Raw genomic sequence first — 18,930 nt, 5'->3', positions numbered from 1 at the left:
TAATGCAGTAAATGTTCTTAGAAACTGTGAAAAACGTGGATAATCTGAAGTTCCTACCGAAAACTGAGAAAAGGGCTTCGTACAGATTTTGATCTGATGAAAATCTATATGTGTATCAAATGTGGTAGCTCTATACGAAAATCTGATGACAGACAGACACATATTTTATTATTAGAAATGAAATGAAATTTTGAGTTTTACGTCCCTCGGTTATGCCGGTTAGGCTAAAGGAGACGGTGATGATGAGTAATGAATGAAATGGTGGAATGAAGAAAGTGGGAGGAAACGGGAGAACCCCGAGAAAACCCACGAACACGGTGTTTGTCCACCACAAAGTTCACTTGGCGGGAGCAGGGTTTGAACCCGAAACCCCTTAGCACCAGAGGTGACATATTTTATTATTAGAATCATACAGTAACACTTAGATTGAGTTCTTAGCCCATCTATCTGTTACTCAGCACAAAAACTCTTGAATAATTCTTAATCCGTTATTCTTTTTCATTTTTTTTGTAACAGATAGCTAGAGCAATTAGCTGGACCGAGTTCGTTAATGAAGTTAATTTTTTAACGTATGAACGGATAGCAGGCGACTTTTTAAAGATAGCTATCTATAGCTCGCACCCCATGCATGTTTAATTTTTTAAGATAAAACAGGAATAAATCAATCAGGCATTATTAATTTATATTTACCGGCCGGATCCGCGAGTAAAAGTCTCTTTCTCCTTATCTCTAGTGTTTTAATACACTCCAATCTTACGCAAAACAATAATTGAGTCAATTTAATAAACACGCTGTATTACAATCATACTTCTGCTGCAGAAAACATAAGTATCAAGTAACGTCAGTACCCTACTACATTCATGTAGTAACTTTGTACTAGTATTCAAGGGGGAGGGGGAAATCATCTATTGTTGAAAAGCTCAATCCCAAGAAAGCTTAAAATGAGTCTTGTTTTGCTAAAATATTTGTTCCGTGGTGAATGTTTCGAACACCTTTATGTCAACTTCACCCCTCCAAAACAGTAATCTTAATGTTGAGTTAACTAAATATTTTATAAAAAATATCAGTGTTATTTATATGACATACATATGTAGAAACTGTAATCATGTATCAACTATAACAATAATATACACGGAGATTTTTTTTTGCGGTACACCATATTGTGAACCTGCCAAGATTGATTCTTTATCTTTTTTTCAAAACATAACTCACTTGCTGTTCTAATTAAATTAATTTATTTGATATTGATTGGCGATATTTGTAACATATGAACTTAGACAACGTATAACGTAAATCGTAATAGTCAATATCAAAATTATTGCAAAATATTTCCTTTATCCCAATGTAAACACTAGCATACCGGAGTTTTTTCTTTTCGTGATATATATATATATATATATATATATATATATATATATATATATATATATATATATATATATATATATATATATATATATATATTACTTAAAACTATTAGTATCCTTGATGTTGCTTGGGAAACCTTCCATTGAGTGAATTACAAGGTATCTGTGAAACTCAATGTCAGCACATGACAATAGCTCAGATTCCCAGTGAGTGCCTTTTCTAAGATTTCTAAGAACCAAATTACCGCTATATCCGCGGTTTCCTTCATCGGCGGTCTTCGCAAGCGAGAATCAACTATAAAGGTAAGGAAGAAAGTTCTGTCGCTTTTTGTGGAGGTCTGTGTTCCATTAGCCCCCACACCGTGAGTAGAATGCGAATGCAGATAAGGCTAAGATCAGTTGTTGGTGTGAGTGTATTCAACATACTACCTGGTTGTGGCAGTTCAGTTACACCTTGAACTTGCGTAAGGACAGAGTGAACATGGGAACTCCACAGAGTCATAAGGGCATGTATGCTGTAGGAATTCAAACTGGGGTCAAATGCCGCTGCAACACGAGCAGACATTTGTGCTTTTTGGCTGTCACATCTGAGATAGGAGCCATTTTTGGACAGGGCGTTGACATGTGATGTGTACGATGCTCCACGGTGCCGTCGTCATTCGTTAGCATACCATAAACCGGTTCCAGCTGAAACCAGTACTGCACCAGAAGAAAGTCCTCCTGTGTGTTTGATAGACTACTCGCGGCATTGTGCATCGGGAACTGCTACCAGCTGGTCAGAGCATCAAGGCAACTGTGTACTGTCTTAGGTGACATATCGATGTTCAAAGTTGGTGGGTGAAAATGCAACAGAACTTTCTTGGTTACCTTTATACTTTGAATGTGCATCAAAAATAAGCTTCTCTCTCCGTATCTCTTCTGTCTTAGATTAGCTGCCTCACAGTACTGTCAATTAACGGCCTGTCTTTTTCTCATTGTCAGCTCATATTTATCATTAGATAGGCAGAGGATCCACCCTTGTATTTTATATAACTTTTTAATGTTTGAAATTATAGACTTTAATTTACCTCTAGAAGTTCATACTACCAAATATCTTCTTTACAGCCATTTAATGTTCATCATCTGCTATTAAATGTTCAAAATACGAAGTTAACTCATACTTGATAATACTAAGTGCTCTTTCGTGCTGCAGTTTTCTTTTACTTTTTGCATTTGGCCGCACTGGATATAATGGAATGCTAAGTCAGCGGCAATAGAAGAGGATGATAATTACCACCAGAATCTTAAACATGTTTCGATTACACCTGCCCACGCATACATACATACATTTAAAACATTCCATGGTACTTCGGTATTTAATACGTTAATTTCTTTCAGCTATGATTTTTTAAAATACGCTTGGAATTTACATCATTTTTGACACCTTAATTACACAGAACATGGCAATTGCGGGAATGTAATATGTTGCAAACGCTAGAAGATGAAATACTGGAATTTTAAGGTGTGAAATAAGTAAAAATAAATTGGAAGAAATTACAATCACAGTACATTTGCGTGCAAAAGTATTATTTTCTAAGATTATATATATTAAAAACGTAGTAAAAACAACGGTAAAAAGAACATGTAGATAAATTAGCACAAAATAAATGCGTAAAAATTACAAGGACATAGCTTCTTAATACAATAGATTCGCTGAAGTAACAAACATCTTTTTACATAATCGGTGAAATAACTATTTAAGCGTGTCCTTAATATATAATCAAAGTGTAAGTAGCCAAATTGGTTGGCACTGCAAAAGTTGAAATTAATTTTGAAAATCTGGTTTTAGTATGACAAGTTACGTAACTTTTTTTCCACTAAAAAGAAGTTACAAAGAACATTCTTTTATTTGTGTTCAGTTATCAGTAAGAGTGGGATGTTCCTGTTATTTTTTTTTTTAACACAAGAGGAATGTTAAATGCGTAGCTATCTATAATCAACTAACTAGTTGTATTCTTACCTCTTTTCCCACAAAAAAGACAATGGCTTTTGTGTTTCGACCTTGATCAGTGTGACCTTGTCAATTAAACTAGTTTCAAGAAGGTTGTAACAATTTTTTTTTCGAGAAAACGAGAGACAATGGATCATCATCAATTTTAGAACCTACCGCAAGGATTTTTCTCAGTTCTCCAAGAACAACTTCTCATTACCTCTCTTCACCTTCCCAACATCTCGTGTATCAGACAATTTAAATATGCATGCTTCGTTGAAACAAACAACCTCTACCACTAATCACTAATTATATAAAGTGAATACGGGCGACTTTTTTTTTTTTTTTAATTATCTCCTAATACAGTATTTTGATCATACCTTGTAGAACTTCCTTACTAGAAAAATAATACACAAGGTGTGGAAAAAGAAGTCCCAAAACGGTCCAGTATCTCCCGAAATATACAAATCAGAAAAAAAAGTGTTAAATAGTTTTATACCAAGCACAACCCCCTATCCCCACCCCGTTCGGGAATACGGGGGTGGTAACTTTAAAATGTTAAATGGGAACCACATTTATTATTGCACATTTGGATTCTCCAGAAAAAGGGACAGACATTTGATCCAAAATTGAAAGCAGTGCCTTTACGGTTGGCAACTGAATCGACACACAAGAAAAGGGGGCACCAAACCATTATAAAAATGTGAATTATCAGTCCCGTACTCTGTGGCTATACGGCTAGCGTACTGGACTAAGGAGGCGGGGGTCCTGAGTTCGATTCCCGTGCAGAGTAATATTTTTGTTATTTTTTGTACCCAAATAAAGAATTCATACATTATAACTTCGATAAAAATAATGTATTTGTCCATAATTTATTAACTTGCACGACAATACAAATTGTCACAAAAATGTTTTGTTTTTGTTGTAAATAACCCTATGACCTCTAACCCTATTACTAAGATCCACTTTATAGAGCTAGTTTGCAAAACAATTATCCAAATGTGCAATAAAAAAATGGGAGGTTCCCCATTTAAAATTTTAAATTTACGTCCCGTACCCCAGAAAGGGTTGGTGATAGGGGGTTGTGTTTAGTACTATTGGATAGCTTTTTCTAAACTATTTAACACGTGTTTTTGTTTGTTTAGCTGATTTGTATATTTCGCAAGGTGTTGGACCGTTCTGGGGCTTTTTCCGCACCTTGTATATGATAGTTATGGAGATTTTTAGTTTGAGTTTTGTCTCTCTTTATTACCGATGTCTGTCTACCGAGGTTGTGAAGGTTTTAACCTACTATATTAACGTGAGCTCCGAATCAGGGCCGGGTCTTGAATTGGTTGGCGCACAGACATTTCTGGAAGATTAGCCCTCCACAGTATAGCCCATTACCCACCACATTACCTCGTCTCTAAAAGAGCTAAATTACAGAAGCACTCTATCGACCCCGGCTAACTAACTAATTCTATGGACTATAGGACCCGGAGATTCAATGCCGCGTTCACAAAAGCTCTACATTGACTTCGGTCCTTAGCAACGGGATCCAGTTTCTACTTTGTATCCCTATTTCCACGAGATATATTCTAATATTGTCCTCCCATCTGCGCCTAGGTCTTTCTAGTAACCATTTGCCGATTAAATTGCCAGTTAAAACTTTGAAAATGTTCCTACTTTTTTTTTCATTCTGGCTACATGACCTGTCTACTTGAGCCTCCTAGATTTTATTACCCTAACAATGTTTGGTAACGGTATAAACTACGCAGTTTCTCGTTATGAAGCTTCCGCCATCCCCCCTTTCCCGTTACTCTTGGGTCCGAATATTTGTCTCAGGATTTATTCTCTAATACTTTCAGTCTGTTTTTTCCCCCCTGCGACCATATTTCGCAACCATACAGCACAACAGGCATGATTACGTATCGACCTCGGCTAAGTATGTAAATTGAAATTAAAACTTAATGAAATATTTCAGTTTAACGTTCCATGAATATGGTCTTTAGGCCAAGAGAGAAGGATGATTAAGGCAAGTGAATGCTGATGGAGTAATTGCTAAAATGAGATTGTAGGGGGAAACGGGAGTACCCCGAAAAAAAACTATGGACACGATATTGTCGATCCAGATGGGAGATCGAACCAGGGACCTCACACATCAGAGGATGTTAGTTATGGACATTTATGTCATTTTTTTGTAAAGAGCTTTCACTCCTGAAAAGCGAAAAAATGAAATCTTTAAGTTTAACGTCCCACGGTTATGCCGGTTAGGCTAAAGGAGACGGTGATAATGAGTGAAATGGTGGAACGAAGAAAGTGGGAGGAAACGGGAGAACCCCGAGAAAACCCACGAGCACGGTGTTTGTCCACCACAAAGTCCACACGGCGCGAGATGGGATTGAACCAGGGACCCCAAGCACCGTAGGTGAACGCTCTACCACTGAGCCACCGCGCCCCCCGACTCCTGAAAAGCGAGTGAATTTAGAAGGTTACATCGTCTCTATAGGCAGTTTCAGGAAAATTTGATATCATTCGATAGGCAAGGTCCCGTAGAGCAATCATTTCCAACTGGATACCCTGCAACGTCACCATTTGCTGCTCGTATTTTCAGTAAACCAAAAATCAGAGTAAGGCAAAGAGAAGACAGCACATTTAACGTTCATAGGAGACACTGGTGACACCAGAATACGACGTAGTCGATAGTTTAAGACATACAACATTAGTGGGTTCATGACCAATCATATACTGTCAACATTTGTACTATTTCATTTCATGTATCTCCTTTCCTCCCCTTCTTTCTTCAACCTATTTTCTCTGTGTTGAATGATTAATATTATCCAAGAGATGAAACGAGAAATGTGGCCCTCGATTTCGAAGAATTCTTTCTTAATTTTGTGTCAATTTCTGTGAAGGCTTGTTCATCTTGTCTCGAAATTTTCTCGTCTCGTTCTCTAAATTTATGCACAAAATTTATGCCTTCATTTAATTTTTAATTTCATTTACAAGTCGTCCGAACGCTTCTACGTCCCTAGGAGACAACAAAGAGTGTGATAGAACATCATTTAAAGTTTTAACTGGAGAAAACAAGCAGACGAAAATCTAGTTTCTGTACCACATCTTTAAAATCGTATACCAAGAAACCTTGCTCTTTAGTTTTCGAATCAGTGCTTTTGAAATATCAGAACGTCTTATTGAGAAGCGGCAAAGCGAGGGATCTTTCTAATTTAACCGAAGCTTGTTTCAATTTCCTACTTCATCCTACTAATTTAGATGTGGTCAAGAACATTTCCAGATAATCCTTTACAGTAGATTTAGGCAGTAAGTTTCTGTTCAGTTGGTGCCGTGTTGTCACATCTATAAGGACAGATAAAAAAGAGCGCTATTATGAACTAGCCCATATCTTCGTTTTGAATCAAAATTGTAACCGTTTTGGTTTTCATTATCTATTTCAAGAAAGTACCTCTAGAATTTTAGTTTAGAGTGATCGGTCATGCGGAGGTGGTGTAATTCTCAATGATTTAAATATATATATAACGCCTTATATATGTGCACTACCAAACCAGTTACGAGAGAACAAATCTCAAAGTTTAATCACTTAAAATACACGAAACAGATCTCTGTGATAGCCAAGTGTATTACAAAGGCGGTGACGCTTTGGATGCTTGAGACTTAGACCTACACCTTTTTCTATTTTTGCTAAGGTAACCTTCATAGGCATTGCATTGTGGGTATCGGTTAAAAATAACATGAACACTGACGATCTCTACCTAGGCGAATCAGTAGGCAATGATGATAATCTACTACATGTCTGCCTCCTATCTACAGGTAATTTGAATTTTATTTTAAACTAACTGTATGTTCTTCTGTGAAATGTGATGCCCGTCCGATGTTTATGAAAATTTTGAAATGAAATTTGAGAAGTAGGCTAATTACAACTTCTTGTAGACTTCCAAGTCATGTAAAACACTTTTCTATCTTTCAATTAGTTTATACAAAGTAATCCCTTAGGAGGGGAAATAATCAATTATTTTGTAACTCGTTTCTATGCCACAGTTAGTGCGCCTGGTATCGGGTTTGATTCCCGGTGGTGTCGAATGGTTTGGAATCCACGTTAGACTGTAGTTGCAGTCGTTATATGAAAAATGAGTTTTAAAAAATTCAATCATGTCAAAGTTTGAAGTAATCGATTCGAAATATTTTGAGAGTTCCACACCACAAGAGACTAAATTAAACACCAAGATATTCATGATCATACAAAGTAAATTTTCATCGTCACAATTCTACCGTCAACAATAACAGCATGCCCATCTTACTTTAGCGTAAAATATTAAAACGTTTGGCATAACGTATGAAGCACAGCAGCAAATATATGTATAAAAATATTAGAATTGCTGCTCTTTTGATTGGTAGTCTGTTGCCTTAATCATTAGACCATGGAAGTTGGACCACTTTGCCACGAAAGTTTTGTTATTGATGTTTTTACAGGAATTCCAATTTAACCACTACATCTAATCATCTACGACATTTTTCTTTGTTTCACAGATTTTTTTCCGTATTTCTTTCATGTTCCTGTCTTTACTATGTATAATTTGTATTTACTACTTCTGTCTCTCTTAAGCCTCTGTTTTCGACTTTCATTGCCTCTCTCTACAAAACTACAGATTTGAGTGACTTAATTCTCATTGTCCACATCAGTCAATACAGGGATAGCCTACCACACTCACAAACAGATGCACATTTATTTGTTTGACAGATAGTACACGATAGAAAACAGAGGATTTGCACATAGATGTACCGCCTCAAGTTCCCTCACACCGCATTTTGAAGCACATGTATAGAAAATGAAGTGAAATCTTTCAGTTTTATGTCCAACAGTTATGCCGGCTAGGCTAAAGGAGAAGGTGATGATGAAAAATGAATGCAATGGTAGAATGAATGAAATTTGGGCCTGGGTTTGAATGAAGTTTAAGGAAACGGGAGAACACCGAGGAAACCCACGCACACATGTGTAGAAGAGTTGTACGGGTCATCCTCTCAATTGGCAATCTCGGCCATCATGGTCCTCCTATGTCAACTCACAAACAGTAAATAAGCGACTGTTATAGGCAGGTTTATGTTGACACATTCCTCTTGCGAACTTATCTTTGGACCCTGCTCATCGCCGAGAATTTCTTCAATTATGCCCTCTGAGTTTATCAGAAGACAAAGTCTCCATATTACCAGGGCAACCCAAAGTGCTCTATTTATATAGGTCTTGTATTTTGGCCTGCTAGGTCTCTGGACCTAGCCTCTATCTAGCACATATGAGACATTGTGAAACAACCTGACCTCTAGTGCGGCACTCGACAAGCATTTATACATATAAATGAAGAGGGAGCGTAATGTATTACAACTAGTCCAGACATTTAATATTAGTACGTGTTGATTTCTTCCCGGAACAGTCGATTATGTGGTCGTTCAAGATGATTGGCAGTACCGTGCAGTACCATATGATTTATGAACGCCCTGTATAACATGTTATGCATGTCCTACTTTCGCAATATTGGCATCACCACTAATACGGTTCTCTTGTGAACCAACTTCTTAGATCCGTGATTTTCTACTCCTTGCTATTAAATGTATTTTTCTAGTGTAATTTTCGTAATAGTGGAAGTAGACACGATTCAAGGTTAAGAAAAGGAAGTAACACCTATCAGTCTTTAATTTTAGTTTGCAATTTTATTAAGTATACAATTAAGTAACGAAAAATAAGTAGTGCAAACTTTGTTCATTCAATGACGTAACAAAAAAAAAGAAAAGAAAAAAGAAAGAAAGAAAGAAAGAAAGAAAGAAAGAAAGAAAAATCAGGAATAAATGTTAGAAAATGGCATTCGTGTAACGTAATTAGCATGCATGAGATAGCAAGTAGCAATGTCACATGAACAGAACGTGATGGAGTTCGGTTTGTGTGGCGTGATATTTTCTCAGCTAACGTTCAAACCTGAAGTACTAGTTGATTTCTACCACTTTCGGTTTCAGTAGAGAGGTTAGTGTGGAGATGAAACACTCTTGGGACACTTAATTGAACAGATGAAGCGCTTATCGCTATCTATTACCGTTTTTACTCTACAACGACCAATGTTAAAACCGGAAGTGGTTGATTTTTGCAACTTCTGATTTGAATAGGAGGTCAAGAGAGAAGGTGGTACTCTATTCTTAAAACATTAAATCGATTCCGAAAATCAAAGCCGCTTTTCGCTGTCTCTTCTCGTTTTTGCTGTATGTAGAGTAATACTAAAGCCGGAAGTTTTATTGGATCTCTATCACTTCCGGCTTTAGTAAAGAATTCAAGATGGAGTTGAAATGTATTCTGGGGGCCATTAATCGATTACAGGAAACCGTCTCTCAATTTCTATTACCGTTTATGCTCTGTTGTGATCAACGTTTAAACCGGAAAGGGTTGATTTTATCACTTCCGGTTTTGATAGCACCTCAATCAGTGAATTCTATTCTTAACGTTTGGCCCTCTACATCCGGATCCGTGATCGATCAAGGTGTTTAATCAAAAACAATACCCTCGTCTCATATTTTTAAAAATTGTACATACATTTAAATATGTACAGTAAGCAGCAAAATACCTGCAACATGTGCATTAAGTTTATTATGAAACTACGCCTAACAGCGCAGGGAATCAACATAACGCTAAGTGGCACGAATCACGCCAGGAAAAACCTCGACGTTTTCAACTGCACACTTATTTTCGAGCAAAAGACTTCGTCCTTTCACAATCAACTTACATGCTCATGTTGCAGGTTTTTTGCTGTGGACTGTACAATATATACAAAGAGACAATATAGGGCTCTATAGCCTATATTGTCTCTTTTATCTATTGTACTGTAACAAAGAATGGACAATTGTAAAATAATAATAAGTTAATATAAATCACAAAGTTTACTTAATGCAGAACTTCCTGAAAACAAAACCAAATAATTTTTCTTTGTTCAGCAGAAATTTGAAAGTGAAAGCGAACAGGAGTGATGTCCACTTACAATAATTTCAAATAATAATTGGGCTAATCATATGTTGTCAATTCTCCTTTAATATTTAAAAAAGTTAATTTACTTCACTATTTGATTGATTGATCACACAGATTAAATTGCTATTTTTGGAATTGGTTTATTATGAATAAATACTGAAACAAACGTTAAAAAAAAGGAAATAATTAACTACGACTTAGGAATAAATTATATACGTGGAAACGATATGGGAACCTGTATTTTCAACACCAACTCTTTTCATGTTTAAGTTCTTTAAAAAAACATGAAACAAAACACACATTATCATATAAGAAGTTAATACGTGTTCTTGCATAATCACATATTTTTCAAACCTTTTTGCATAAATAAATATAGGTATCTGGAGGGCATAAATGAGCAAAATTGTTCATAATTTCCATCTGTTATGCATATTGCGAAGGTCAGTCAAATTACGTCTGAAATTACCATATACGTAGCGTCAGGCGAAAAACATGGAGCGGCTTACTTGTCAAACAAGTCATGATTTTATTGACTGACTGATTGACAAGCTGCAAACAGAAAACTGCCCGTGTTTGGTAATTAAGAATGTCACGGCCACATTGGTTTTCTCACTTTGAATATTATATATAAACTTATGTAAAACGAAGTGTGGTGCACAAAAAATTGGCGAGAAAATAAATACCAATTTAAAAGAAAAAAAGTGAGCAAATTCAATGTCAATCATTCGTAATTTTCCTTCTTGTTTTTAACAACTATCCCAAGAACAATTTTTTCTTTGTCCCCCTTTTTTTTTTTCAAAAACAGAATCGAAGAAATAATAATAATAATAAAGATGACCTTCAAAAGGGCGAGTTTAAATTAATGTTAGAATTTGTTATGTAAGTGCATGTATATTAATAATAAATACATAAGTTTTTGTTAAATGTCGATTGGTTATTGACATGCAAATATCTATTTTGGAGGACAATCAGGAACAGGAGATTAACTTGCCAAATCAAGTGCTGTAAAGAAACTGACAAAGCAAATTCTAATTACATGTTGATTCCATACAAGGTATATTATTTGGGAGGTATTTAATATTAATTATTGTACAGTTACAGGTGCTCCAAAAGGTCTATCCTTTGTGTGAGATTGTGGTGCAACTTTAAAATTAGTCCTAAATTACCTTCTCTAATGCAGGAAAACAATTTCAAGGTACTTGTTACGGTAGTTAAAATTAAGTAATATAAAGTAGTGATTTCCAACTTCAAATTGCAAGTGCAACTATTTTGTGTTGCATTTTCGTCATTAAAAGAAAGGCTACCACACAGTGATGTCAGGTTTGTATCAGACAATAAGCCCTGCAATGATTATGAACTATCCCATCTTACTAGAAAAATATTTTTACGCTCCGTGTAAAAGAATTCAATAATATTTTATATTATATATATATATATATATATATATATATATATATATATATATATATATATATATATATAGATAGATAGATAGATAGATAGATAGATAGATAGATATAGATATAAAGAAATCAATACTGATAGATGGTCTTATTTAAACTATATTTTTTCTTATAAGGTGCAGATAGTATAAAAATTAATTATGAAGAAATGAATCTCCAAATAATAATCTATTTTCTAAACACGGCTTAATTTCGTAATAAGATTATATATTTTCACGTCTCTGTTATGGAAAAGGTCAACAAGTCAGTGATCTTTGACCCAGAAGGCCCACAACTCATTAAACTCGGTGACTTGGACAGATCTACGACCAAGAGTGCAAGAGTGACCGTGTAGCTCCAACGGACCCCTGATCCAGAATGCCCATGACCCATTAAACTCGGTGACTTGAACAGACCCTAGAGGTCTGCATGGGCTCGGTCTGAGTCCGCGGGCCGGATTCGGGCCTACAAAGCACGGGCTCGAGCCGTAAACTTTTAAATATACAACCATATTTCTCGGGCCTTTTCAGTTCTAACTTTGTAAATATACTGTAGAACGATAAATCACCGTTCTTTCTAGAGAACTTTTAAAGCACAACTGAAAATTAAACCGCTAAGTGCTGTAAATAAAAGTACAATTTTGCGTTAATTATTAAATTTCTATAATTCTGGCTTATGTCGGGCTCATTTGATTATCATACGGGCTCGAGCCTAAATTCTAAAACATATTTCGGACTCAGGTCGGCCCTCACATTATAAATTCACGGGCCGTGCAGACCTCTAACAGACCCACGACCAAGAGTGCCCAGTGTAGCCCCAACAGATCCCTAGTCCACTATGCCCATGACCCATTAAACCCGGAAACTCGGACAGATCCACGATTAAGAGTGTCCAGTGTAGCCTGAACATACCCCTGACCCAGAATACTCATGACCCATTAAACCTGGTGACTTAAACAGACCCACGACAAAGAGTGATCACTGAGACCCGACTAAATCCCTGACCCGGAAATCCCAAGACCCATTAAATCCGGTAACTTGGAATGACCCACGACCAAAAGTGCCAAGTCCCCTGACCCAGAAGGCCAAGGACCCAATAAAGTAGGTGACGGACAGATCCAGGAGCCAGAGTACCCAGTGTTGCCCGAACAGTCTTATAAACCAGAGACGACGGAACACACAGAGAGAGTTGTGCGAGGCTGCTAATAACACAATTCTCTCCTTTCTCTCTCTCTCTCTCTCTCTCTCTCTCTCTATCTATCTATCTACCTGCCTTGTCATTAAATCTATAAATTTCGTTCTCCCTTCCTGTTTGCGTTTTTCGCATGTGTGTGTGCTTTTGTATCGAAGTATTGCACTGAAAGGTAAATACATAGTTTAGCAGAGATAACGGGAAAATCACAAAAAAAAAAAAAGATAAGTTACCGGTTTGGTGCGGTTGTTATTGCTGACCGGGAAACAGATCATGAATAGTAATTCACTTTTCGACATTGTCAAACACAAGATAATATTAGGATGCGTTTAACACGGAAAACATCGCGTTCATGGGTTTTCTCGAGGTTCTCCTGTTTCTTCCCACATCATTTCATGAATTCATCCATAATCATTCGTCTTCTTTAGCCTAAATGACATAAGCATGTGGTATTGAAGACTTCATTTCATTTTTACACATGTTCGACCAATCCTGCGGCTGATTGATTACCAGTAACATCTGTGAATCATGGAAATCATTTTTCCACCTATGACTGATCAAAGTTGCTTTTTCTTTATGAAGTAATTTTGCAACAAAGGGAAAACTGAAAATGTCATGTCTTATTTCGTTAAACATGTCTTCTGTTACAGAGCTACTTAGGTCATTTTTTTAAATTATATTCGGAGTTCCACAAACGTACTTGCAGTCGGTTCAACAAATGGTGCAACTTTTTAATCGTATCTTACAATCAAATTCAATGTACTTGCTCTTATTCATTAATTTGCTACTATCTCTCTACGTCTTCTATAATTCAATACCTGTTTTGCTAAACAAAATCTCTGGCACTAATCAGACATTCTCTTTCTCTGTTCGTTTTTACATGTCCATTTCCATTTCTTTCTATCTTGATACCTTACTTGACCATCAATCCTTGTGAAATCGAATGTCTTTACGCAACATTTTGTTGGGGGTGGTTTTGGGACTATTTACACAAAACGTGATCATTTAATTTTGAGACATTCCAAGCGCCTTTTCAGTAACAAAATAAACGTGGCTAATATGGCAACTTGTCACTTGATAAACCCAGTTAACAGTTTCTTAGAATCATGGTGACTACTTAGAAAATTCCTACTGTAAGATTGCCTGGATCTCTTTCGTGAAAATTAGCCAGAATTAACCACTAATCGATAAATTTACAAAATACGTATGCTCTCCAGAACGTAGCTCTTTATTTTTGGAACAGTGCAAATGGAAACCACAAGTAAACCAAACAAAAACTAACACTAACTTTATTATTGAAAGTTAGGGTTCCAAACATCATTCTAATGTCTCTGATATGCCTGTATCGTAACCAACCTAATTAATTATTACGATAAAACAAATGACTTTATTCAGGTAAGAATGAAGGTGTAATACAAAAGATAAATTAAAGAATACATTTCTTCTCTTTTCTATATATGTAGGAACTGACATAAAATAAAGCTGTGCTTCCAGCTGACGTGGAAAGTTGAAATTCGACGTGATTGTAGTTTCCAGGGACTAACCCACAGAAAAATTGCCAAAAGTGAATCTTTTAATTTTTAGAGGGGTCTAAAGTGGGGTTGAAGGAATTCCTATGTTATTTAAATGGGCGTTTTCTTGGGATTCAAAATCTTATGTTGTAGATAGTTGAAATAGGAAAGAAACTTGAAATTTAGTAGAATTGTAGGTTTAAGAGGTGTGAGGATATAGGCTTAGTATACGCGGGGGTCAGGGCGCGGAGCCTTCACCTAGCCAAAGGCTAGTCTTAATAAGGACCTAAATGTCTAATTAATCATACACTTATAATTAGGGATGCTCACAAACAAGATTCGTGCTGTCTCGTCTCGAAAATGTGCTGTAAAAGTGATGTCTCGACTCGAAAAATGTATATTTCTCTATTGGAAGAGCCGTGTCTCGACTCGAATTTTATCAGGAAAATCCTGTCTCGACTCTTCTCGTGCGCATCTCTACTTATAATATTTTATTTACTTTTGTTAAAATACAGAACATCGAATCAGAAGTTCACCTGCAAGTGTGTTCGTTGACGTAACAAAAATCCATGGTTTGGATATCCTATTTCATGAATAAACCTACTGTCTTTGGTGCGAGCGGTCCCGGGTTCGATTTTCAGTGTGGGCACTGGCTCGAAAAAGTGTAGAAGCTTTTTTTAAGGCAGCCACCCTAGGTAAGGTTTCCCTCATTCACACCAGGCAAATGCCGGGATGGTACTTCACATAATAGTTCCAGTCCTCTATCTTCTTTCACTATACCTTTATTTCCACCTACCCTTTACCAATTCCCCCGTACAGTCGCCGGTGAACGTCGTCATACGTCACGAGCTAAGATTGCCATAGATGCCAAAATTTCACACGTCCAATTTCTAATCCTAACGAATAAACCTACACTTACCTTTATGTGTAGGTACGTTCATAGTATCAAAAATTAATTTCTTAAACTTTGATGTAATATTATTTAAAAATTCATTTATACAAAAGTAATTGTTAAGCAAACTTTACAGCAACTTTAAGAAAACGCGTTTGGTATCTTATTATTTATTTCGTACATTACCTTAAGAACACCCATAAAGAAACTACGAATTCTGACCAAAGTATATACTATTTAATAAATAATATCGTGCTTGATGAAGCAGGGGTGGATCCAGGGGGGGGGGGAAACGATCGGAGCAATCGCCCTCCCAGAAGAGGAAACATTCTTATTTCATATATAAATAAAACCCATCCCAGAGCTTGGAGCTCTTAAAAATAGCTCTCAGTAGCAGTATTACAACCCACCGCCCGCCAGAAGTCCGTCCTAGATCCGCCTCTGTGATGAAGGCAAAGATACTTTGCAGAAACTGTAACGCTGTTATTTATTAGTATATATATGCTTTGGTCAGAATTCATCTTTTACTTTATACAAGAAACTCCAAAGCTAGAATGAGTGGTGTTCAAATAAAAATTACTAAGTGTCACTGCAGAACTAACTATTATATATATATATATATATATATATATATATATATCATTGTAAAACATCTACATAGATCACAAGTGTAATGAAGTGATTAATAAATTCTAAAGTAACTTATATCATAACTGGAACCGGAACTGTTTGAATTCAAAATGGATTGGAAAGAACTATAAATTGAACGAATAGAATCATGTTAGTCATAAATTATAATGTAGTTTTCAAAAAAAATGTGTATTTTAATCTTATAGGGCCCATACACGGTCCACGATTTATGCAAACAAGGCTGTTTGTGCAAACAGTTTGACCGTGTATGGTGCTGTATGAACTGTTTGCGCAAACGTTTGTGCAAACTTTTTTCACATCGAACTCGTTCAAAAATTGTTTACACGAACATGATGTTTGTGCAAACACGTGGACCGTGTATGGGCATGTTTGTGCAAACACGAGCTTTATTTCCAAGTAAGAGGCCTAGTGTAAAGACAGTTATTTTTTGCGCTATGGCGTCAATGAATAGGAATCAAGAATTTTGGAGAGAATTTATTGAACTTTATCGAAATTTACCTGAACTGTGGAAGGTAAAGAGTGAAGATTATAAAAACAGGAATCTGAAAAATGCGGCATATGAGAAATTGGTGGATAAAATGAAGAAAATATATTAGAAGGCGGAGAGTCAGTGAGAAATAAAATCAATTTTCCAGTATTTCACCACATGTGGTTGAATCCATTCGTAAATAATTTTTATAGTTCTCAGTCGAACTTATCTCAAGTTCGGATATTACCTTGGTAAATTTTGATGATTAAACTTAGACCGTTTCTTGAACCACTCTTTCATCCACACCCTCTTCTTCCGTTTTGGTTTCGCAGGTCTTTCCGCTTCCAAAGCACAAGCAATTACTATCGCTAAACGAGCTGCTTCAGTGGACATGTTTACGCGATCAAACTCAAAATTGAACTGAAGTTTGTGCAAACAGTTGAACCGTGTATGGCCGAATGTTTGCGCAAACACAGTGTTTGCACAAACATGATGTTTGCACAAACCGTGGATCGTCAATGGGTCCCTTTAGAGGACATCAATTTCTAAAAACTGTCATTTTAAATATTATTTGATAGTTATCAAACAGCCTAATCTGCTCATATTCTCGAGCCATAAAAGGTTCTAATTGTAAGTTATATAGTTACCGGTTCTGACAGTGAGTCAACGAGGTTCGTGATTCATTGTATAACAACGCAGGAAATAAAATTCTTGGGAATACCGGTAATTCCTTATGTTCTCTCTTTCTCATGTTACTTCTTTCTCACTGTAGAAATTATATGAGTAACTTCCTGAGAACTACAAAGATTATTACTCATTCTTCTTGTTCGTTTCTATTAACACTTCATATAAAACAATTTCACTGCCAAGCGTATGGGAATTCAACACAAATTCACGTTATAAATCTTATGATTGTTGATTTATGAATTTTACGTTTGTTTTGAACACTGAAACATTATATAATATGATTTATTATTATTATTATTATTATTATTATTATTATTATTATTATTATTATTATTATTATTATTATTATTATCGTGTTTTAATTTCAAGTACTTCGTTCCTTATACAGTACGAACCTTGGGAAAATATAGTGGGATCTCGATAACTCAAAACTGAAGCGAATAGACAAACATTTGAGTTACCTAGTTTCTCGAGTTTTTATTAAAGTGGGTATAACAAAAATTCGGGATACCGAAGTTCTGTATTCCTCATGAAAAGTGACTCTACAACTTTCATAACTCGAAATTTTATTCATTTAACCTCTATAATACGAAGTTATGAAAGTTCCTTAAATTAAATACAGGGACTAGTAAAAATAAAATTACTAGACATGATAAAACAAAGTTACAGTACAAATTAGTAACAATGACAATTACGTAAATGCATGTAGTTTATAACTTCGAGCTATCGAAGTCACATGAAGAGACATTCCACTTGTAGAGGTAAAGTTCGACTTGTAGAGGTTTGCAGATACGAAAGTTAAAGTTACCGAGGTTTTTAAATATGATTATGAAACCCTTAAATTTCGACTTATCGAGATCGTACTTTTGAAAAACATTCGAGTTACAGGAGATCATTTAGCATTGGGTGTTATAGAGAGTTCAATGGAATGTTAAAAAAAAAGAAGAAAAAAAAGAAAAATCGGGATATCGAGGTCCAACTACATTTTTGTTTAGTGGTGATTATACATTTGTTCACAATGTCAAATTATGTACAATTCTAAAATGACAGCATAAGATCACAAACAATATATAATTCACTATTAGGAAAAATGAAACAACAGCAGATACTGTATGCTAGTTATATTGAACTATGGTTATTTTAAATTACTCTTTATTTGATGGTGTTTGCGAGACTGAATTGACTCAATATAGCAATTGAGTCATTTCAACTTTTTACTAGTTTCTTAATTGAGCTTTACTATTTTGCTTTAGTGCTAAGATGACTGGTATGTGGTATCATATGTAAGTGGATATTTAGTTTAGTTTGTTTAGTCGATTTGAAGTTTAACTTCCTTCTTCAGCACCCATACACAGTAATGTTAATCTATGAGAAAAAAATCCCATTTTGTGGAATTTTTTAAAACATTTTTTCGAGTGGGAATAAAGGGAATTCACATCAAAATTATTACCATATACCTCATATGGGATTTTTCCTATATTTTGGTATTTCATCGAGGCCAACAAATTTCCCTATGAGCGAGGCGTTTCACTTCCTTCATTAAACGTGAAATTAACGCTAATCGTCAAATTTTGTTATTGAAAAGTGCATGTTAATGTAAATTGTACTTTGTGGTTTAAACAAAAATCAGTAATGGAAGTAAGTTACCAAAAGAGAAACAGTGAAACGCCCCCCCCCCCCCACCGAATTAATAAGAATGAAGTTTGTGTAGTTTCATTATATTGAGTAGAACATTATGGAACAAAAGTGTGATG

The 18,930-nt window shown here is 35.6% G+C and overlaps 1 protein-coding gene across 1 annotated transcript in view; it reads right to left on the bottom strand.

Moving 5' to 3' along the window:
- The window catches only part of LOC145690408 (ATP-binding cassette sub-family G member 1-like), a 201,693-nt gene that overhangs the window by 41,147 nt on the left and 141,616 nt on the right, over positions 1 to 18,930 (bottom strand). The gene's annotated exons all lie outside the window — the stretch shown is intronic.

This window comes from Thermobia domestica, chromosome 7 (assembly GCF_964235325.1).
Source record: "Thermobia domestica chromosome 7, izTheDome1.hap1.1, whole genome shotgun sequence".
Lineage (NCBI taxonomy): Eukaryota > Metazoa > Arthropoda > Insecta > Zygentoma > Lepismatidae > Thermobia > Thermobia domestica.
The sequence above is the reverse complement of the archived record's forward strand: the minus strand, read 5'-3'. Positions and strand labels throughout refer to the sequence as shown.